Source organism: Haemaphysalis longicornis, unplaced genomic scaffold, assembly GCF_048455015.1.
Source record: "Haemaphysalis longicornis isolate Haplotype H1 unplaced genomic scaffold, Haemaphysalis longicornis Haplotype H1 scaffold_4, whole genome shotgun sequence".
Classification (NCBI taxonomy): domain Eukaryota; kingdom Metazoa; phylum Arthropoda; class Arachnida; order Ixodida; family Ixodidae; genus Haemaphysalis; species Haemaphysalis longicornis.
This window is the reverse complement of record NW_027526361.1, coordinates 181,603,530-181,625,753: the sequence shown is the minus strand read 5'-3', so window position 1 is coordinate 181,625,753 and position 22,224 is coordinate 181,603,530. Positions and strand designations below refer to the sequence as shown.

Below are 22,224 nucleotides of genomic sequence, written 5' to 3'. Positions count from 1 at the left end.
GGGAACACACTCAGCTTAAAGTGCGTTCCTTGTAAAGAGGCATTCGCGGTTGCCGTTTAGCTGCTCCCAAATGACATTTTAGCCGAGCGCACTGTGTGGAAATGCACTTAAAAAGACACGTTTGACAAGGGTTGATGATGATGATATCTGGATTTTAATGGCGCAAGGCCAGCTAAGGGCAAAGAGCGCCAAACAAAAGTGTTTTCATGACAGCTATGTGAAAGTAATGGTAGAGGGTTTCAGTAAACATACACAAACTAAAACAAGCTAATGAAGATGACTGGTGTAAAGGGCCAGGTTGTCATGATGCATGATAAGAGATGAGATATAAAAAATTGACATCGGTGAGAAACTTAAAAACAAGCTTGGTGGAAAACATGGGCTCGTCTCCTAGAAAGTACAATGGGTGAAACGGAACGTGTTGTCTGTATAGTTGTGGGAAGTGTTTGCGTCATGTTGTGTCAAGTGCCTTGCATTGGATGAGTACGTGGATTACGGATAGGCCCTCTCCACACCTGCTGCACATGGGTCTTGGAGATCCAGTGAGCAAGTGCGAGTGTGTTGCATGTGTGTGGCCTATCCGTAACCTTGCTAGGGTCACTTCGGTGTGTCTGTTGTGTGAGTCAGTTGTGTATCGTCCCAAGTGTGGCTTTATTACATGTAGCTTGTTGTCTGACTGTTCCCTCCAGTGTGTTTGCCATGTTTTACGTAGGTGTTGTCTGATGACTGGCTTCATGTCAGTGTACGGTACTGTTGCTATGTCTAAAGTGTTTCTCAGTGCAGCAGCAGCGGACATTTCATCAGCAAACTCATTGCCCGCGATGCCAGCGTGGCCTGGAACCCAGCAGATGGTAACATTCAGACCTGACGCATACACCGACATCAAAGATTTAAAAACCAGATTGACAATGTAATTTTTGGAAGACCTTTGTGATGATAATGTACGCACGACGCTTAGTGAATCCCTGAAAATGATGGAGTTTGCGATATTATGTTCATTGATGTGATTTAAAACAAGGAGTATACCATATGCCTCCTCTGTAAAAATGCTAGAATTCACATTCATGGTTTTACAAGCACTGAAATTGGGTCCGTGTGCAGCACAAGACACCGCAATGGATGTTTTTGAAGCATCAGTAAAAAATTCTGTTGCCCCATATTTCGCCTGGAGATACATGAAATGCTGCAAAACGGCAGTTGTGGGCACCGTGTTTTTCTTAAATTGTGTAAATGTCAATGACAAATCACACAATACAGGACGAAGATGCCATGGGGCTATAGAATCAATGACAAATGTTGTAAAAGTGTCTAAAAACGAGACAGAAAGTTCAGAGGCTTTCTCCCTCGCCCTGAGCGAGAAAGGCGCAGAAATAGATGGACGATTTAAAAACAGTTGGGATGTAGATGTATCGTTCATTATAGACTTAATGGGATGGTGAGACATTGATGAAACTTTAAAAGCATGTAGCAAATCGACATACTCGCGCTGGTACCCCAGGCACCATCTGTCACACTTGACGTACAGACTTTGCACGGGGCTAGTCCGGAAAGCACCAGACGCAAGTCGAAGGCCCAAGTGCTGCACTGGGTCGAGCATTTTCAAAGCAGTTTCCCTTCCTGAACCATACAAAACACTCCCATAGTCTAACCTCGAGCCTACCAGGCTGGTAAACACTCGCAGCAGAAGTTGTTTGTCAGCACCGTACGAGTGATGCGACAAGACCTTTAGAATATTCAGTGTTTTAATACATTTTTATTTTAGCTGTTTGATATGAGGGATAAAGGAACGTTTTTCATCAAGGACTATACCTAGGAACTTGTGTTCTTTTCTGACCGGTATCGAGACACCATTCAGTTTGATGTCTGGATCTGGCCTGATCCCACGCCTTTTGGAGAACACAACACAAGTGCTCTTAACTGGGTTTAGCTTAAAACCGTTCTGATCAGCCCAGCCAGCTAGCTTATTAACACCAAGCTGGACTTGGCGTTCGCAAATTGACATATTACACGACTTAAAAGATATTTGGACATCATCTACATACATTGTACAGGAAATGGTTCGTGGCAACGCCTTTCGAAGTGAGTTCATCTTAACTATGAACAACGTACAAATCAAAACGCCACGTTGAGGCGCACCATTTTTTTGCACAAAAACATTTGAAAGGGCAGTACCAACTCTTACACGAAAGGTTCGTTCTGCCAGGTAGCTATAAAGAGTGTTAAACAGATTGCCCGAAACACCGAATGATTTCAGGTCGCTAAGTATCCCGTATCGCCAAGCAGTGTCGTAGGCTTTCTCAAGATCAAAAAAGACCGTAGCACAAAACTGTTTGTGGACAAAGGCATCCTTTATATACGACTCAAGGGCGACGAGTTGGTCGTTTGTGGATCGCCACACCCTGAAGCCGGCCTGGCAGCTCTCGAGAAGACCATCGTATTCTAAGAAGTACACGAGTCTCCTGTTAATCATCTTCTCGAGAAGCTTTCACAGGTAGCTTGTGAGGGCGATGGGTCGGTAACTGGCGGGAGAAGACGGGTCCTTACCCTCCTGCAGGAACGCCACTACAATAGCCTCCCTCCAAGATTTCGGAATGTGCCCCGAAAGCCATATGTTGTTGTATAAGTGTAGGGGTGTTTCAAGAGTATCTGGGTGTAGGTGTTGCATCATTTTGTATGTAATCTGATCTGCGCCTGGAGCTGAAGGTTTACATGTGCTCAGGGCAGCCTTCAGAACATAGAGAGTAAATTCAGAGTTGTAACCAGATTTTGACCTGTTATTATCATGTAAGGACTTCTTTTCACAAGCGGTTTTATGTCTCAGGAAAGTGTTTCTGTAGTGTGTAGAGCTGGAAACGTGTTGAAAGTGTTGTGCAAGTGTGTTAGCCTGGTCTTCCAGTGTGTCCCCTGTTGTACTAACCAGGGGCAGGCTGTGAGCTGTTGTCCTTTTAGTTTTCGTATCCGTGTCCAGACTTTGTGTGTGTCTGTGTATGAGTTAATAGATGTAAGGAAGGTGCGCCAACTCTCTCGTTTTGCCTCACGGCGCACACGTTTTCCTAACGCCTTGGCCCGTTTGAACAAAATAAGGTTGCCCGACGTGGGGTACCGTCGAAGGATACCCCACGCCTTGTTCTGGGCCTCTCGCGCCCGCCTACAGTCCTCATTCCACGATGGCCTCCTCCGATTGCGCGGGGCACCAGAGGCGTGGGGAATGGACTTCTCGGCGGCGTCGAGGATGTGCGCCGTGAGGAGTTGGGTAGCTTCTTCAACGTGTAGGTGTTCAATGGATGTGTGGTGTAGTTTAGATGTTTCTGTAAATGTACTCCAGTTCGCTCTATCTTCATTGAACCTGTTATGGGAAGATGGACTGCTCGGGCCTTTACCTAGGTATGTTAATGTGGTTGGGAAGTGGTCACTACCATATGGGTTAGTGCCAACGTCCCATTCTAGAGATGGAAAGAGTACTGCAGAGCCAATCGCCAAATCGAGGTGTGAATAACTGTTGTGTCCTATATTATGGTATGTAGGCTTGTTTCTATTGAATAGACATGCTCCCGAAGATGTTAGATATTTTTCGATAAGGCGACCTCGGGCATCTGTGCGAGCAGAGCCCCAGAGAGAGTTATGTGCGTTGAGGTCGCCTAAAAGAATGAAAGGTGTGGGTAGCTGATCCACAAGGCCCTCGAAATCCGAGCTCAAGAGCTGGAAATCAGGAGGGATGTAAACTGAGCATAGAGTTATTAGCCTATTGAAAATTATGGTACGAATGGCAACAGCCTCAAGGACGGTCTGTAACAGGATAGAATGACACACCAAGGACTTTCGGGCAATGATGGCCACACACCCGGAAGATGTACTACCACCAACCCTGTCCTTCCTAAATACCTGGTAACTATTCAAAAAGTTTGTATGTCTGGAATTTAAGTGTGTTTTTTGTATACACATGACACTTGGCTGATTGGAATGCAGTAACTCATAAACATCATCAAGATTTTTAAGAAGGCCTCTGCAGTTCCATTGCATGATATTTTCTCTTCCCATTATTGAAGTTTAGATCTACTGGAGTATGTGTGTGTTTACGTGTCGGCTTTCGGGGCTTGTACTCTTGGAAGGGGCTTTTTCATTTTGTCTACTGACCTGGACGCCGGAGCCCGTTCCTTCCGCTGTGGTGCATGCCGGAACGGCTCGACGTCTAGGTCGTCATCTGAGGGCAAGGGGGTGCCCAGCGGACTGGGCCCCCTAGACTTGGACTGGGGACCCTTTGTGGTGCCCTTCGTTTTGGCCGCGACCGCCGAGGGCATCAGGAGCGCCCCGGGTGGCACAGGCGGTGCGGCGGAGGTGGGAACTGCTGCGGTTTCCTCCAGCTCCATCTCCTCCGGGCCCTCGCAGGCGCTTCGGGCCGGTGGAGAGCAGGAAACAGTGGGTGCAGCAGCATCCCCACGAGACGTGGTTGCCACCACAGCCGCTGCTGGCTCAGCGAGCGGTGCGGAGGCGGGTGGGGCTGCCTGAGGCAACCAAGAGGGGGGTTGGGGCGGGACCAAGTCCGACTCGCGGTACTGTGTCCCCGCCGAAACAAGACGCCGCTCCACCCCCCGGCGAGCTGCGTCGGCGTACCTCCCCAGGGTGAAAGAGGTGAACCTCTTTCGCGCCTCAGGGAAGGAGATGTTCTCGGTTACTTTTACGTGGATTATCTTCTTCTCCTGGTGAAACTTCTCACAGCTGCGGGACCATGCCGCGTGCGGCCCCTGACAGTTTGCGCAGGTGAAGGTGGTGGAGTCACACTTTTCAGTGGGGTGGTCGTGTGCGGCGCATTTTGCGCAGGTCTGTTTGCCGCGGCAAGAAGTCGTAGAGTGCCCGAACCGCTGGCACTTGTAGCAGCGGCGCGGGTTAGGTATGTACGGACGTACACCACACCTAATGAAACCAGCATTGATGTGCTCAGGAAGTTTTGAACTACTGAATGTTAAGATTACGTGCTTTGTTGGTATTTCTACATTGTCGCGACGGATGGTGATTCTCCTGAAAGCTGTTACGCCCTAATCCTTCAAGCCTTCCAGAAGGTCGGCCTCTGTTTCACTTAGATCTGGCTGAGATATCACCCCCTGCGAGCTGTTGAGGCTGCGGTGGGGTGTGACAGTGATGTCCAGATCTGCCATGCGGGTTTGGGTCAGGAGATTTGTGGCTTGCTGCTGCGTCTTGACTTCAACCAACACTTCGCCTGTTCGTAGTTTTTTTGCCTCGAAAGATTTGCCAATGATTGCTTCAAGGAACTTGGAGACGAGGAATACAGATTGGGAGGAGACGGGTTTGGATTTGTCTATTGATTCAAGGACCAAAAAACGGGGATAGTTGTCATGTTTCGGAACGTTGATAGTTGGTAGGGGTGGAAAGGAAACTTCGGTGCGGCCCCTTTTCGGGGGCCGATCACGTTTAAGGGGGGAGTTTTGAAAATGTCATATGATATATTGGAAAGCGGGGAGACCGGGTACTTTCTCCTTTGACCTTACCCTGGTAGTCAAAGAGGTCCCGGAGCTCCCTGCCTGGTAGACAGGCAGGGAGCCCATCGGCCGGAGCTTGACCAAGGCTCCGACGGCCACCGTTTACGGCTTCTACCCTTCACCTTAAAAACACATCACAACGATAGGTCACAGCTTATGCTGGGGGGCTCGGGGTCCACGGTATCGCCAGTACCGTCACCAAGATTACTCAAGGTGCCCCGTGCGGGGACGTTTGACAGGGGTATTATTTGCGATGAAGTTGACATGTGTGTTCCAAGAGAGATTGTAAGAAATTTGCTCGCCAAGCTAACTGCACTACGCAACTCGATTGAGATAGTGTTTTATAAAGTGCACAGTCAGATTTTTACACCGTGCGAAACATGAGAAACTTGCATTGCCTTGCGTTTAATAACGTTCAGCTTCATTGACCGCGTGTCGCGCCATGATGAAATGAGACCGAGGTCTTTCTGAAAAGCAAGGTGATCTTCGTGAGCCCAGATTTTACGGTAAATTATAGATTACACAAAAAGATTGTTAGACGACGTAATGTCTCTAGGTAAGTCGTTGATGTAAATAAGAAATGGTAAGGTACTAAGAACTGAACCTCGTAGAACGCCGTACGTTACAGGGCTAGTAGAAAAGAGTGGTCGTTAGCGGTTATAAACTGAGTGCGGTGACACAAAAATATTCAATCCACTTAAAGACGTTAGCATCGATGTTTAGCATGTTTACTTTCAGGAGATGTGACTTGTAGCAGACGGTAGCGAAGGCGTTTGAAAAGTCAATGAAGGTGAAATCAACAGTTTATGGGTGATCAGCGACAGAGAATAAATCATTAGTAAAGGCCAGAAGCCACGTACCGCGTGAATGATTTCCTAAACCCGTGTTAGTAGACCAAAAACGCGATAGTTTCAAGAAACCTTACGACGCGAGTAAAGATATTTTCGAGAGGTTCGCATGGCACGCTCGTTAGTGAATTAAGGTAATAATTTCCAGGACTGGGAGCGTTTCCTGATTCGAACAAGAAAACCACCTTCCCCACCTTCGAGTGCACTGGGAGAACACGCTCTTCTAATGACTTCGCGAAACGTCTCGCCAGTCTAATTGAGGAATAAACTGACGTATTTGCCAAAAAATTAGGAGAAACACCATCGATGCCCGGAGAGGACCAAATCCTTTAATTTGGGACTAGCCTATGTACGCCTGCTCGCTCAAGATGCACTGCATCCATCACCATGAAGTCACAAGCTTGAAGGCCTGGAAGGACGGTCGGAGTAGTGCTCAAAAAGAACGAATAAAATCCATTTTTAAGGGCGATTCAAACGTCTTCAGTCGGAACAACGTCGTCCGTGTCAGTGGTATGTCCTGTTTTGTATCGCCGCCACTTAGGGCCTGCCATAATTTGTGGCGGTTGTTTTGCAGAATTGATGGTAACGTATGCTGAAAAACAGGTGCGTTGCCCCAGATGGCGCATACCCGTATTCGTCAGCCACATTTCTATACACTTCCCATCTTCAAGGAGACTTACAAGGCGTGGTGGTAAACACGCTTCTTTTTGCTGAGAAAGCGTATCAAAGTGGACGTAAACCGGGATGATTGGCTGTACTAGAAATTTTGCATAGTGGTATGTACTTGGTAAAAGAGTTCAGCCACTTTGTTTTTTAACAGCATCCAGTTGTCGTTGATGGATGTTTAGGAAAAGTTTTCTAGAAAGATGGAAGTAAAATGTTGGAGTTCGGCAGTAATAGCTACGTAATCAGCTCTATCGATTGAATCTATATCTGATTCGCTTTTACTTTTTTGTGTACGGGGCCATGAGCAGTACAGTAGGTCAGTGAGTGCAATATACATTGTAATATGAGTCTTGTGCAGTGTCACATATCTCTATTCCCGACCATACATACAGAAGTACGAGATAACGGTCAGGTTTTTATTTTTGTTTACCAAAAATAAAATATGCAATAACGTCACTGTAACAAATTAGCTGCCCAGAGCTCTACAAAACGCAGCAGGCTGCCTTGTATCATGTTCGTTGTAAATTAGGTGTTGTCCGCGAAGCGGGTGAAGTTCTAGAATGCATTTTCTTCAAGGGGGTTTCGAAAAATTCGACTTTAACAAACGGCACGTCAACGGGACAAAGAAATCTGCACACTTGACAATGCCACATTACTCTGAACGAGGAATAAATAGTTGCTATTTATGCGAATAATGCGGCACGTCTAGCAAAAAATAAGAATTGTGCTATTCTCATAAAACCTTCAGTGCTTGGGCGGGGGCAAAGTATTATACCTTAAGTAACTACTTGCATTCACTGGGAAAACATGGGCCATAAACGCTGGCAGTACTGAGCGGCCCTGTGATTTCGTAAGGGGTGGTTCTGAAAGGTCTGCCCAATATCACCGCCATGTGTCAAGGTCCGCCGTTCGGCGTGCCCTCATGTGGGTGGTCTCACGGGTCAGTAAGCGGCGCATTCACTGGAGGCTTTTCTGCGAATGTGGGTTAGACAGCTTGTGCTCGAGCGATACGTGCTGAGTGCTAGTAACTTGAATAGACTTCCGGTACTTTTTGCTCCGCCGCTTGCCACGGGCCCGAGGTAAAAGCGAAGATGGAGAAGTTGGTGGGTAGCATGAGCAGACCCCGGTGCTGCCGGATTGGCTCGAGACCGTCGGCGGAGTCCTGTCATCCCGAGGCATCAGCGTGAAGTCCTTCCCTGATTGAGCCCCCTTTGTCGATGCTGGCGTGTAAGGTGAACGCTCTTGGCTAACTGTATCGGTATTCGGCACCACGAGGTCACGTGTTTGGGCGTTACCGGAAGGAGCGGGGGAAAAAGAAATGGCGGGCGTGCTTTCTAGCGAGAAGATGTTCATGGTTTGGTTGGTGGCTTCGGCCAGCTTTTCTTCGCACGGCCCCAGATGCCCGTCTTTAGTGCCCGCTGAGCTGCAAACTGGATTCAAGGGCGCGGAGGGTGTGTGCCCGTCCGTGGAGGTGCTTTGCTTCGTGCGGCGTTCCACTGGTTGTTTTTCCATAGGCACGAGATTGTCGTCCTTGGGACTAGGTGAGCATAAAGATGGAGTATAGGACGCGGAGGGCGTATCCTCGTCCGAAAAGAGGTTTTGCTTCGTGTGTCGGGCCGGATGTCCTTCCGTCGGCACGGTATGCCCGCCCTTGGCGCCAGGTGAGTACAGGGCTGGAGCGTTAAGCGCGGAAGGTGGGCGGTCGTCCGTGGATATCTTTTGCTTCGGGCTTTCCACCACTTGTCTTTCTATAGGCACGCGATTGCCGACCTTTGCACGAGAGCAGTAACGAGACGGAGTGCAGGGCAAGGAGGGTGAGTGCTCCTGCTCCGAGGGGCTGATGCTGTGGACCACGGCTAAAGTAGGACTCGGCTCGGGTCTGAAAAGATAGTGGGAAGATTTAGGAGTAACCTTTTAGGATCTTCATCTCATAAGCACCTTTAAAAGACTGCAATAAAAAGTGGCTCGGTTACTTCCTATCGTCGATGCGAGGTGTATTTTCAAGTGTCTTAGAATTCCCAAAAAGACGACACCGCAAAGCGTTTGCAAAGTTTGTAGAAAAACAGAGATGCGCCTATACCCGCTGCAAATAAAACACGGCTAAAATTAGAATACTCATCTATATTACAAAATATACAGCCTAGCATATGAATCCAAGGTTGCTTACGCTGGTCATTGAAAGCCATGCAGATTAAGCAACATATCAAAATCGTAAGAAATTCGAGACCAACTGAGAAACGCACAAGAAGACCAGTAAAACCTACTCCACAAAAACCTGTCCGGCGCATGATTCCATGTTTGCTAACGTTGGTCACTCAAAACCATGCACACTAATGGCGAATTCCATTGGGAGAACAGGAGCAGCGCGGTCGTGCAGTGAGGAGTGGGGGCAGAGCACTCAGGAGCAGGGCCACTCCACCCGCCATTGGAATACGGCACGCACCCGGAGAGCAGGCGGGAGAGGGGGGAAACGACGAGCGAGGAGAAATGTTTGGTATCCCAGCATTCTCTGCGGAAAAGCACGTGTGCGCAAAGCCGGACCATCGCCTCCGGACAAAGCACGTGCGGCGGTAGGAAGCACTCGCATGCTCGAAGGGCTGGCTTCCCATTCCGCAAAGTTGTAAATGCACGATGGATTCGCAAGCTCAGCGCATCCTCCTATCTCTGATTCAGCGACAGCCGCCGTCTGCTACAGAAGGTAAAGTGAATTTGATTGTTTGTTGTGAATTTGATCGTTTGTTGCTTGTTTGCGCACGCTCGTCGCAAATGCAGTTCGCCGTGCTTTGAAGTGCGCGTATCCTCGCGTTTACATTTCGGACCTTCCCATGTTTTCTAGCGATCCGGTGCACATATCGCACTTCCGCGCAATATTGAACAGGCATTCGACAAACACCACAGCGCGAGCGTTTGTTTTCCTCACCAGCAACGCGCTGCAAGGCATGCACGCCGAACGCAAGCCGATTTATTTTCCGTCGTTACCTCGTACGACGTCAGCTGTAACATGTTGCAGTGTTTTAAACAAGTTTAAGCGACAAATACGGGTGTAGTGGCTGTTAGATGAGTGCTGCTTTTTCATTAAAATACGTTTCGCGGCGAAAACACTCACTAATAATTTATTTACTGATTTCAGCGACTAATGCCACCCAAGAGCAAGCATGCTTTATGGCCGCGGATATAGGCATCCCAGGTGAGACAGTGAACACGTATTTGGAAGCATGCAATTTTTGGCATCGCGAATTCGAGATACCACATAGGAAAAGTGATGTTTATGATTTGTGAAATGTCTCATGCAGCTTCTGACCAAAGTGAAAAAAAGTGAATGCAACTTCTTCAGCAAATTCTTTACTTGCTCTATACTGCTTGTTTACAAAATAAGGCATGTACGTGTCTCTATAATGTAGCTCACTACTGAAGAACCAATTTTATGTATGATTGAACCGATCACATTTCCATCATTATGTGAAAACAGATGCAGTTCTGCATACCAGTCGGGCTGTCAATGTTCAAAGACAAGCAGATGATGGAACCTGTGTGGAGGCTGGACCATCGTGCATTAGAGTGGGAGGAGGTAAGTATTACTATCACATTACTATTAGGCACTACGTTTACTGTTTGTTCACCTTCCAGGTGGTACAGATAGTAACCTGGCTTCCATATCACCAGTACCAGGTGATGGGCAGGCATGTGCTCCAGCCGGGCCATCAGGCACCAAGAGAGGAGGTGGAGGTGAGTGTCTGTCAGGTTCGGGGACAATAATAAAAAATAGAATAAACTGTGGAAACGAGACTTTCTGTTTATGTAACCCGAAACCCAAGCAAATACACACAACAAACATAGAAAAACTAAGGAAAAGCGGGGAACTAATAAACACTGAACAGTGAAAGACTAGTATAGAACACGTTCAAGAGTTCAAGCAAATGGGGAGTGTCCGAAGTCAGAGAATGAAGGGCAAGGACTAAGCACGGTGATGAAATGTCCACAATAAGTGTTTGCTGCCGGAACGGGGTTGCCCTACCTCACGTTCCAGGGGCGCAGTCGTGATGGTTCGGTGTTCAAAGGTCCAGCTGGCGTGTTCAGGCCGCAGGGGTAGGGCGCGCTCCGAGCTCCCCGTCATGTAGCAGAGGACGCAGCTCTCTTGGGCGTCGTGTTCCTCTACCGCTGCCTGACGACCTGACTTGTTTGTGGAGAAGGTGTCTTTGAGGTTGTGGCTGTGGAGGACCTCTTGGGGCACGGCACGGGTCCGGTCGCCCGACCGCCGCGCATCCCGGTCTCGCTCCACCCCGCGGAGTTGTTCTTTCGTTCCTCTCTGCCCGCCGGCCGCTGTCGCTGGCAGCTTCTCATTCGCCGGTGGCCGGCGCGAGCTCGTGCCGTGGTCGCAAGTCGATAAACTTAGCGCCACGTGCATTGCGTCTTCTTCTTTGTCGTCGTTTTTTTTTGTTCGTCTTTTCGCATCGTGCTGGTTCTTTTTGCCGATGCGATTTCTTCGCATGACATGTCCCCCCACTTAAGCATTTTTCACAGAAAAATGTCTGCTCCCTCATGTCCGACACACCATGCACACAGTCCTTGGGGAGCAGTCATAGAATATCTAGTAATCACGAATGCACTCGAAATTTCCAGAAGAGAAAATACGAGTTCACAAAACACTGATCATAGCACATGAGTCAAAACACCACCCATAGTTACACACGACATTCAAGTGAGATTTCGGACCAGACGTCAACCATAAATGCAAACCGGCAGTGGTTCGTGCCTTTTTCGACAGTGGCTGCGGTGCCATCCCCTGCCTTTTCGATACACGCTACTGCACTGGTCGTGATTGGGTTCCTTCTCGCTCTTACCAGCTGACAAGTTATATAGGCATTCAAGGTAAGTGTGTGAATGCGGTGCGGGCGACCTTGTATTCCCACTGGCCGATTCTTCACGTGAACTAAGTTTTACCTTAGTTATTTTTCTTTCCCCTCCGGTTTTTCTTTTTGTTCCCTTGTTTCGCAACTTCCGCTGGCCGAAGCATCTCCTTCGGTGCTTATGCGGTCCGTATTTTCTACTCGACCCATGGACACTCTGGATTGAAATATGAGGCGGTGGAAAGTCCCTGTCTGTGATAAGGACTTCTTTTGGTACAGAGCTCCGCTTTTGAGACGGGCTGTGCTGCAAACACGGTTTGTGGTCAACATTAACCTCACCAAACCCCGAAAGAGTCAAGTGCAATGCCGCCACTTGCGGACTAAGTGAAAGTGAAGTTTCTTTATCAGGTGATGAAAGGGCTGCCTGATGTGCCCCAGTTACATCAAGTTCCCTGTGTTCATTGGCATCTCGTGCCACAACAAGAGGGGGCGACAGTTGATCTGCACTAGAGCGCGGGGGTGAGAAAGCCTGCACTTTATCAAAGCTTTCCCCGCCATCCTTAGATAGACGGGCCTCACTTCGCGTAGCCTCAAGCTCCGCGAGTTGTTGCCGCAGCTTCAAAGTTTTCTTTTCAATTTCCGCGCGCTCTTTTTCTATCTCGGCTAGCCTTTTCGCCGCCTCGATATCTAGAGCTATTTCTTCACGCCAGAGTCTTTGCTCCTCGAGTGCCCACTCTGTCAGCTCGTCGCCACCTAATCCCAATCGCTTCCCCAAATCAATTAGCTCTGCAAGGTCCATGTCGGGTGTTTAGGAGTATACACAAACTAGTCTCGTCCTGTCGCGGACGCCAATTATTGTCAGGTTCGGGGACAATAATAAAAAATAGAATAAACTGTGGAAACGAGACTTTCTGTTTATGTAACCCGAAACCCAAGCAAATACACACAACAAACATAGAAAAACTAAGGAAAAGCGGGGAACTAATAAACACTGAACAGTGAAAGACTAGTATAGAACACGTTCAAGAGTTCAAGCAAATGGGGAGTGTCCGAAGTCAGAGAATGAAGGGCAAGGACTAAGCACGGTGATGAAATGTCCACAATAAGTGTTTGCTGCCGGAACGGGGTTGCCCTACCTCACGTTCCAGGGGCGCAGTCGTGATGGTTCGGTGTTCAAAGGTCCAGCTGGCGTGTTCAGGCCGCAGGGGTAGGGCGCGCTCCGAGCTCCCCGTCATGTAGCAGAGGACGCAGCTCTCTTGGGCGTCGTGTTCCTCTACCGCTGCCTGACGACCTGACTTGTTTGTGGAGAAGGTGTCTTTGAGGTTGTGGCTGTGGAGGACCTCTTGGGGCACGGCACGGGTCCGGTCGCCCGACCGCCGCGCATCCCGGTCTCGCTCCACCCCGCGGAGTTGTTCTTTCGTTCCTCTCTGCCCGCCGGCCGCTGTCGCTGGCAGCTTCTCATTCGCCGGTGGCCGGCGCGAGCTCGTGCCGTGGTCGCAAGTCGATAAACTTAGCGCCACGTGCATTGCGTCTTCTTCTTTGTCGTCGTTTTTTTTTGTTCGTCTTTTCGCATCGTGCTGGTTCTTTTTGCCGATGCGATTTCTTCGCATGACAGTGTCCCAGCACTGATTGTTTTTAAGTACCTCAGCAAGTGTTCTTTGGGTAGGTCCCCTCAGAAAAAGCATGCACCAGAAGTTGTGTAAGTTGGTTTAGAACAGGCTTGCAAAAAACAACAAAAGAAGCTGTAGGATTGCAAGTAAATCACTTCAGTTGCTGCAAGACTGGTATACTTTGCATTCTGCAATTCCATGCATAACACTAGCACTGGTTATTACTGATCAATGTTTGCTAGTTTTGGCAAGTGATAGATTGTTTACTAGTGTTGGCTGTAAGGTTAGCCAAAGTCACGTGTTGTTGCCATATGCTAGCTAAATGATAGAATTTTAAGCAATGCTTACACATTGTCCAACAGTTTCTTTCTGCTTTGATTTTTTCGTCATTCCAGCTGCTGAGTGGACTGAGGGACAAACAAAGCTGCTGTTGGAATACTACTTCAAGTATTTTCCGCAGATTGGTCCATTCAAGAAATTCAAGAACAGAAAACAAGCTTTTCAACAAATATGAAGGGATGTTGAAGCTGTACTTGGCATCAAAAAAACACCGCAGCAGTGTGAGAACAGGTACAAGACGGTGATCAGACGTCGCAAGGCTGCTTCAGATAACAACAATCAGTCTGGAGCATCACCGTGCCCTGTCCCTTTCGATGATGATATTAGGAAGATTGAAAGCATCGACGACAGCATTGAACCAGAAGTGCAAAGGGACGCCTCGGGGGCTGTTTTCAAAAACTCCCCCGAATCTCCAAGTTTGGTTTCACCAAATGCAAAAACCACCGATAAAACTGAGAGCCAGTCAGAAAGTGCCGACGTGAAGCCACGTGCTGGCACTGCACGCCTGCAACACATGCAGTTATTTTTCTCTGAAGTGAGAGCCATTCATGAACAAAAGGAGTCGCTGAGAGCAGCCAGACATCTGGAAAAAGAAAATCGGAGAGCTGAAAGGCAGGCTGACCGACAGGCACTCCGCGAAGAAAGGCGCAAAATGCACGATGAGAAAATGGGAATCTTGCGTCAAGCCTTCGGTCTGCAGAAATAAGGTGCTACAAGCAGATTAATTGGTTTCAATGTCTTTAATTGTTTAGTTAGGCACAAAAGTAAATTGACCAGTGAGTGCACAATACAAACATTTTTTTTGCCACGAAGTACAACTTTTCAGGCGAGCCTTTGGTCTTGAATACATTTACTCACAATTGCATCACAAGTTAATAAAATGTTTCATTCCGTGCCTACTGCCTCTGGAGCCCCATTTTTATCATCAAGCGATCCCTCTTGATGCTAGCCAACGCACGCAACAGGCTATCTTGTTGGGATCCACTGCTGCTACTTTGCTGACTTAGAGAAAGGCCAGAGCCCTGTGCATTTGTTGTTAGCAAACTGAGGGACAGGTCTCTAGACAAGTTCTCTGGCAAATCTCCGCGCTCAATGCAGAGGTTGTGTAGCACACAGCATGAAATTATAAACTTGGACATGTTGTCCACTGTCCACATATCCAACCTGTGCAGTTGCCTGAAACGGTTTTTCAAATCTCCAAAAGCATTTTCAATCAGCACCCTTGTTCCCGACAGACTTGCATTGAAGGCTTTTTCGGTGCTGTCAAAATTTCCATAGTCCCGGATTGGTGTCATCAGGTACTCTCGGAAAGGGTATGCTGCATCTCCCACTATGTGGTACTTATTGGAGCACAGCTGTGGCAACGCATTTGCAATCCTTGACCGCCTGAAAATCCGTGCGTCGTGCATTTTGCTTGGGCAACCAGTGCTGGCATCAAGAAATTTTTTCTTGTTGTCACATATACCTTGCAGTGTCAATGATAAGTAGTGGTGCCTGTTAGCATAAACAGAGCGCACTTTCCCAGCTGGACACCTGATGGGTATGTAGCTGCCGTCGACACATCCAATCGTGTCCGGGAATCCTGAGAGCTGCAAGTAGGAGACAAAATATGCACATACATTGTTGAATAAGGCTGGTACGGTGGGTTATCAAAAGTGCTAATAACATCTAGAGAAGTATGCAGCAAACAGAAGACTCAAGGCTTGTAGCAGCGAGTGCAATAAACAATAGATATATATGATGCGATATCTGAATTTGGTTTCTTTAGCTGAGTGGATTCAGCAAGATCATCCTCCCTCAAGCGCGTTCAAAACTACAACCACCAAACCTATACACTCTGCGTGTCACCCTCTCCTTCCTATGCATTTTCCGAGGACACTTATGTTGTCAATTTTGTGAACAGGGGTGTTAGTCAAGCCATGAGTACTATCTTTGTTTTCCGAGGACAGACCCGCATTTTGCCCAGTTAAATGTTCCAACAAAGTGACAACCAGGGCTATAGTTTGTGTTCTTTCATAGCCCCGCCACATGTTTACAGGTGACTGATGGTGAAGGAAACCAAATGCCCACTAGGAATGCCGCGAGATGGCACGAACGTGTATGCTGTTGACCCCCAAGCATCCACTTCAGCCTGCACCGGCAGAAGGCTCACCGTGCACAGGTTGTTTACGTGTACCTTGAGGAGAACATCTACAAAGACTGAATACAAGAACTATTTTAATTATTAGTATTCGGATACCCCTAAAAGCCCCGTTTGTGAGGGGGCACAGTAGTCACTGATTACATGTATGATAGGAAAAAAAGAAAGTAAACAATAATTGATTTTAAGGTTTAATGTGCCGACGCAACGCAGGTGATGAGGCGCACCGTAGTGGAGGACTCGGTATTAATGTTGACCACCTGGGGATCTTTAACGTGCGCCGAAATATCAGAAAAATAAGACAAAGGTTAACATAAGATGCTGTGTAAAATATGTACATGAACAGAAACTGCAAATAAACATTAAACAATACTAGGGGTGCACATAAGCCCACAAAGGAAAAAAAATCGCCGCAGAAGCACTACAAATTTGTGAAACAGAATATCATTAAGTGGTCAGATGTGCGAAAATTAGATCTCGAAACTTGGCTAGGTCAAGTTGAGTGGCAATGTGTGGTGGTAAGGCATTCCGATCTGGTATAGTACGTGGTAGTCTTGTATGTTGCTATCTGTTTTTTATTCATGTGTAGCCAGTACTTATTCTACACATCCCCTGAATAAATATTCAGTTGTTATTGTGTACGTGTCGTTCCCCTTCGTCTGGTCCCTTGCGTTCTCTGGCGCCGTTTGGTGCTTGGTGTGAGAAAAAATCAATTTCTTATACTAAATTGCATATGTACTTAAACATTACTCACCTGCTCAAAATCAGTGGCGAGCTTCTGCAGGTCACTGGGGAACTTGATGATGCCCGGCGCTATGTCGAGGAGGAATGATGTCACTCGGCTCATCATTCTGTGGTGGGTGCTTTCGGAGACCTCGAAGCGACCAGCAACGTCTCGAATGCATGCCTTGTTGGCGGCATACCTGAAAAAAAGGCCATCTTTTGAAGAAATAGCATGGTAATATGGCAAACCTTCCTACTACATATGAAACAAATTAAATTGTACAAAGACAGAAAACGCAATTTAACCTTTTTATGTGAAACCTTTCAAAGCTCCACATAATTTATTAGTATCAATAAAAAAAAATGTGGAGTTTCACTGCTTCAGTCTGCTGGTGCACAAAACGTCAAAACCATTTCACGCTACAATTTCGCTGTTCTACGTTTGATAATCTACGTTCGACGCTTGACAATTTTGTAACTTAAAGGTTGTGCCTACGGGTTCACTACATTTCTTTGCAACTTTCATATGCCTGTCATCCAAGCAGTATTCCTGCAATCCTAAACGCACAGACGCTCTCAGAGGCCATGTATTTACATCGACTGCACACCACACAACTCACCAAAGAAATGACAGAATATGTTGTTCAGGCGACTTGGCAGGCAGGCCACCGTGATCGCTCTTTTGAGGGCAGTGCGGTGACTTGGCGAATTCTGCTGCCAAGAAGTCTGCCACTGGCCGAGTGACGCGGAAATTTCTTTTGAACTGAAACAAAAAAGGCCTTTCAGCAAACTCGATCACCACGCTCGGAAGCTGAACGACTCACCTCCTCGTCCGAGTAACTTGACACAGTCTTTGTGACGTACGCCTCCACTTTCGGCCTCGGTTCCGGCAACGAAAACAACTGGTTAAATGCTGCTGCGCACACTTCTTCGTCGTCATCGTCGCTGCTGCTGCTGCTCGAACTTGAGTCTGACGAGCTCCAGCAGCTATCGCTGCTGTCATTCTCAATTTGAAGCATTTCGGCAAGGCGACGACGCTTTGCTGTCTCCATGTCTAGTTCGTCTAATGACAGGGAAGGTAAACGGGGACTTCCCGAACCTGCCGCAACGACGTCAAAATCGGAGTCCACGCAACACACACGCTTGCGGGCCGCCATTGCCTCCGCACCCCGCGCTCGCTAGGCCGCGACAACTCACGGGAGAAAAAAAAAACACACACAAAAAAGGGAGGGATATGACGTTGACAGTCATGTGGCTTCCTTCGTACAGTGCTCACTCCGCTTTTCAAGCGGGAGCAGATCGGACTGCTCTCGGCTGCTCTCGGCGCAGCGAAAGTGACCTCGCTCTACCATTGGATGACAGTGCTCCTCCTCCTGTTCGACCACTGAAACACGCCGGCTCAGAAGAGAGCACTTTCGGAGTGCTTTTGAGTGCTCCTGCTCTCCCAATGGAATTCGCCATAAAGAAACACGGGGCAGTGGTGAAAAAAAACATCCCCCTCGCGAGGGGCACGATCAAATGCAGAGCATTGCTGCGGGGGGGGGGGGGCGCCTGCAAGTCGTATGGATTACGTATTGGTTGTTGTTGTAATTGTTGTCTTCCAGCGTAGACATTGTCGATGAAGTCGATGGTGAAACGTGCCGTGAACCCCCTGCCGCGGCTATGACGCAACGTGGAGCGGCTATGACGCAACGTGGCGCGGCTATGACGCAGCACAATCCAACACAATCCACTTTATTCCAATCCAATCCAAATCCAAGCCAATCCAAGCCAATCCAATCGAATCCAATCCAATGCCCCTCGCGAGAGAGTGTTATAGCGCCGAAATCGCCACCACGCGAACGCGTGATGCTGACGTCACGATCACGCCACAGATGTTAGCGACCGCAGCGCGCGCGAACGACATATGTCGTTTAAGCGCGAACCGACCGCGGCGAGAGAGCGCGATGCGAGCGCCCCACCTGTTCTTGCGCGCGAACCTAACGCGGCGAGAGAGGGTGTTGCGCATGTCCCCACCTGTTGTGCGCCCGAACCGAACGCGGCGAGAGAGGGCGTTGCGAGCGGAGAGAAGGCGAGGAGGGCGCGGGAGAGAGGGCGCACCTCTGGCCGACGGTTGAATGAGTCAAGGATATAAGGCACGTTCGTAACCTTCCGTTCTGTGTCGGCTTTGTGGCTCAGTTGGTAGAGTACCGTGCACCTTGCGTTCCGCCCGCAGAGTCGTAGGATCGAAACCTGGCGCCGGCAAGTATTTATATAGTGTAGGGGGAGCGATGCGGACGCGGACTACGGACGCCAACGCGGGTGACATTGTGAGTTACTAAAATGCTCTGCATTTAAAACTCCCCCCCCCTCCCCGAAGGGGATCGTGCGGAAATGCGAATGCATTGGGTGCACCGATGAGTGCGCTGCGGCAAGCAGTCACGGAGAGAGGCGCGCGCTCCACTGCATTTATATATATTTTTCCGAGCGCAGCGAGCGGAGAGAGGGTACGCGGAGAGGAGAGAGAGACCCGCGCAACACGCCCGCCCCGCGCGCGAGCTCTCTCTCCCGCCGAGCTCCGCGATGCGAGCGCCCTCACACGCCCGAGCGCGCTCCTCCTCTCCACTCACTCTCCGCTACTCCGTCCGAGCTCCGCGATGCGAGCGCCCTCACACGCCCGCGCGCGCTCCTCCTCTCCCCTTACCCTCCGCTGCTCCGTCACCTGCTCCGGTTGCTAGGCGCGCCACAGCTGTTGCTAGGGGCGCGGAGAGATAACACCTGCGTGCGGACGCCGATGGACGCACGACAACCCCCGACTAAGAAATGCATTCGCATTTAAAAACTTCGTGACCCCCGGTAGGATGAAACCCGCAAGATAATACAGGCATAGTCACCGCAAAAAACCATTGAGCCATCTGAGGGCAAAGGGAAAAACCGTATCTTATCGTATCGTGGTAGGCCTTTCCATGTTGGTTTCGAGGAGTCTTTTTCTAGATAAACACAGGAGGCTCGAACAAACGTCTGCTCTGCGGTTGCCTGAAGCCTTCGCGAAGCTACTATAAAGCGAATGAACAGCAGCACATCAGAGAGGAACGAGGACAGGTGATTTCGACATGTGCTGTGCCCGCGTAGTTCATGACGCGTTGGTCTGTGCAGGGGTTTTCGTGGGTGTGTATGCGTATGTAGAAATGTTCAAATCTCAAAAATCGGTCGCCTATCCGGCGGCTTCGAAAGACGACAGCATTTCCGGCATAGTAAATCCGGGCGACCGTTCCCTTCCCTCCCCAGGGCGTCGCTTGCAGGGTGAGTCGGGCCGGCTAAATACGGCAGGGCGCGCTCAAGCTTACTCCTGAAGGATGTGGGCACTCGTCGACAGCTACCTTATTAGTATAGTCCGGTGGGGCACACTATCTGTAAGAGATGTTGCTACAATGCTGTACGCGTAGGTGGCGAACTTTTAAAGGAGCACTGACACCAATTTTCGGCGTTTATATTATTGCACAGTTCGCTTCCTTCACTCAACAGAATACCCTGGCTAAAATATGAGCGGCCTGCGACGCGAAGAACATAGTTCAATTGGATCTCATTTATCGCGCCGATGGAGCAGCGCGCAGAGCGGCACTCAGCAAATGGACATCAGTGTGACATCACCCCGTGAAGCCAAAAGAAGTGACGTGACAGCGCTCGTCAAAAACTCGTGACGTCACTTCACGCGCGCGGCCCCACGAGCGGCGAGCGGGCGCCGGTGACGTCCGCACAAAGCGGTGAGGTAAGGCCGGGATTCTGTCATATGCGCCGTTCGGGATGAAAGCGCGGGAATTTGAAACAAACTATTTTCTGGCCGTTCAATGTAATTAACTGTCGCGCGCTGAAGTACTTGAAGAGCTGTTTCATGTTCGCCAGAATTTAAGCATCGATAAAAGCAATAAAAGTGTAACATAAAATTTTCGTGTCAGTGCTCCTTTAAGCGGTGAGACGAAGTTGTCAGTGAAGCGGTTCAGCTCTAACCCCCTGGAGGAGGAAAGCACTCGTGCCGGGAAACGTCCACGAACAGAAACGGGCAGGGGAACAGGGCGAGGTGAAGCAACAGCCAAGGAGCGGAAGAGGATGGAAACAGTGCGGTGCCGGCTCGGCACTGGTTAGGGCTGCGTCGACGGTGGGTGGGCCAGGCGCTCCCGCTGCCGACACGCTGACACCACTGCCCGTCCAGACGAAACAGACAAGCTGCAAAACTACGCATCGTTTTCAGCTCTGCCATCACACGGCGGCAGCAATGAGCAGCGGCGCAACGCGTAGGAGGAAGATAGAAGCCAATCTAAAGCGTCAAAGGGACTCTGCAACTTTTCCAATAGGCGCTTTTATCTTACCTTCGAGTCTGAAAGCGCTGCAAAACCTATAGTCATTGCCAGGACAGAGCGGCACTGCGCTATTTCCTCGTCGCAGCCGATACGCCTTCTGTTTCTGCTTCGGTGTTGTGTCTGTCTTTTGGATTTTGGTGTTGGAGACCACAGCTAAAACTTATTATAACAGGCTCATTATATTGCAAAAAAGAATTTTGCGCATGTATTTAGATTATCATGGCTGTTGCGTAGATTTGAGGACAAGACCTTTATTTACTGAATATTCCATGCTTCGAGCTGACCAAATCTATTACATGAAGGTTCTGCACACCATTGATAAGCAAAAGACCCACAATCAAGTTAACAATAAATTTTCTGTCTACCATCTCAGGCGTACAATACGGCACACTCCAAAAGTAAGAATGAACTGGTGAGCAATCTTTCCTGTACCAGTCAACTGAAATATTAAATAAATTGGGAGAAAACTAAACTTCGACGCCAGTGAACTTACGTTTAAAAAACAGGTCAAAGAAGTGTTACTTAAGCAAAACGCTTGTAATACTGATATATAATTAAGGGTTTGAAATATATGTCTACATGTTCCCCTAAAGGTATAAATAAAAACAATTACAAGCAAAAATACATTCATACGTAATTGTGACATAGTAGTGTAACTGAACTGAACGGGAACTTCATGCGTACGAATTATTGCGTTTATGTCTACACTGTGATCATTCTGTGAATTTTAGACCTATGCTTTGTATAATACATAGGAAATGTAGTAATGACTTTGCTTTGTGCTATTTCTGTATTACGATTGTGCTATTGTGCTTAAATTTGTGAACAGACGTATTGTTATGTACGCTGTAAATCGGGTGGCTGGGGCCCCTGTCAGGCCACGTCCGCCTTTAGTCTCCGCCTCCCCTTGGTTTTGCCAAGAAATAAAAAACAAATACTCAAATAAATTGACTATCGACAGCGTTCATTGCTGGAACCAAACGAACACGGGCCAATAGCCTCGACGCCGCTCTATTGACGTAATTACTGCGGTTGATGACCGTAAGACTGGCGAAGAGAAACTGTTTTGAGCAGGATTCCACGTTGTCTGATAGGCATAGCAGTTTTTGGCTGAGGTATTTCGCGACTCCCCAGTCTAAGTACTGGATGTGTGGGGTTACTTCATTCTGCAAGCATTGAATTACCCCACAACGTGCAGCGTATCATATTTGATACATGG

The 22,224-nt window shown here is 48.6% G+C and overlaps 1 long non-coding RNA gene and 1 pseudogene across 1 annotated transcript; both read left to right on the top strand.

The window, feature by feature from the left end:
- Positions 1-9,886: 9,886 nt before the first annotated feature.
- Positions 9,887-11,099, top strand: LOC144180128 (uncharacterized). The gene is made up of 4 exons (XR_013324345.1): positions 9,887-10,196; positions 10,479-10,577; positions 10,637-10,735; positions 11,037-11,099. It is a non-coding gene; the product is annotated as an uncharacterized LOC144180128 (long non-coding RNA).
- A 2,439-nt stretch (positions 11,100-13,538) lies between these two features.
- LOC144179546 (uncharacterized) lies at positions 13,539-14,520 on the top strand (annotated as a pseudogene).
- The last annotated feature ends 7,704 nt before the right edge of the window (positions 14,521-22,224 follow it).